Source organism: Haliaeetus leucocephalus, unplaced genomic scaffold, assembly GCF_000737465.1.
Source record: "Haliaeetus leucocephalus isolate CR32 unplaced genomic scaffold, Haliaeetus_leucocephalus-4.0 Scaffold712, whole genome shotgun sequence".
In the NCBI taxonomy this organism is placed as follows: Eukaryota; Metazoa; Chordata; class Aves; order Accipitriformes; family Accipitridae; genus Haliaeetus; species Haliaeetus leucocephalus.
In genome coordinates, this window is record NW_010973148.1 from 4,431,624 (window position 1) to 4,433,169 (window position 1,546).

The window sequence follows — 1,546 nt, forward strand, 5'->3', positions numbered from 1 at the left end:
GGGGGGGCGGGGGCGGGAAGGGGGGACAGTGAGTGAGCAGCTGCATGGTGCTTAGTTACCAGCTGGGGTTACACCATGACAGCCTGGAAGTCTGCGCAGGTCTTGAACAGGTAGCATAAGGATGCGAGAGCTCACTGTGAGCACATCTGCACTTCTCGTAACACTGGGTAAATCACGTTTGCTCTGTGCTGTTGGAAGCTTGCCAAAATGCACAAAGCCAAACTTTCACAATCTTCTTAATGAGATTCATTGTATTCTGTGTGTGTGTCTCTTAAAGCTCTTGAAATCATATCTTTGTGAGAAAATCTGAAGGGTATCTTTTTTAAAGCAGGTTTTTAATTCTGTTGTTTATACAGAAGACCTTGAAAATATCACCTCTAAGACATGAAAATCAAGAAGACAAAACAAAAGAACTTAAATACTACTACTTTCTAAAAGCTCATTTCATGTTTTCTATCAGGGAAGGTTATAAATCCTGTACTTGAGATCCTGGCAACTTATCTAGAATTGGTATAAAGCTTTGAAAAGGATTCCTAATTAAGATTAGATTCACCTGTACTCATATGAAATTGTGAATTAGGGATGAGACAAATTACACCTGACAGTGGCAATTCCTTACATAGTATTCAACAGAAAGGAAGGGAAGGATACTTTACTGCTGGGTTCACTCTCTGAGGCTATGTTCCGACACATGTTTAAGACAGAACTGTTATAGAAAGCATCCCTTGCCTCCAGCTGCTTATTTAAATCCCCAACCACCTATGCGGTGAGACGACACACATGTTTGTACAGACACATGGTAAACTGTGTTGGGGAACTGATGAATGTGAAAAACAACCATTTCAATTAGACATCTGTGCATTTGAGTCTCATACAGACACTCTTTTTTTTTTTTTTTCAGAAGCAGATGACAAATATACTGAATAGTATTTTCACACAGCAGTCATCACATACTCTGAGATCACACTGGCCTTTTTTTCGTCTCTTTAGCAGATTCTCTACTGCCGGAGACTCTTGCCAGACTGAACACCAACAGAAGCTAGTCTGGAACTTGAGACCAGGCAGAACAAATAATATGGCTAATTTTGTGATAAAATGTACTAGAATCTCTTTTGCCTTGCTATTGGTGATTTTAGACTAACGTCCTCCTGTTTTTCAAGCAATAAATGGCTTCCCAGCGTCTCCTTGCATATAGAACTTAGCTCTGGTCACCAGTAACTTTGCTGAACCACAATACTGCTGGTCAACAAGGGAATGCATTTTCTTGTAGCTGCCCCCAGCATAGAGTCTGTTAAGTGTGATATACAGCTTTAATGCTGGGGTTATTTAAGTGGGAACAATGGTCAGGTGTGCCTGTGTCCCAGGTTACTGTGAACTTACATGCTATGACAAGGAAAAGCACAAACAGCAAAACTGAATAGTTTACATTTGCTAACTTGTTTCTTCAGAAGTTAACTTCCACATACTCCCAGTGTAAATTGCCTGCTGTGTAGGAAATTACATCGTGTCCACACATCTTTTTCTGTCTCTGGTGGTTGGGATAAAG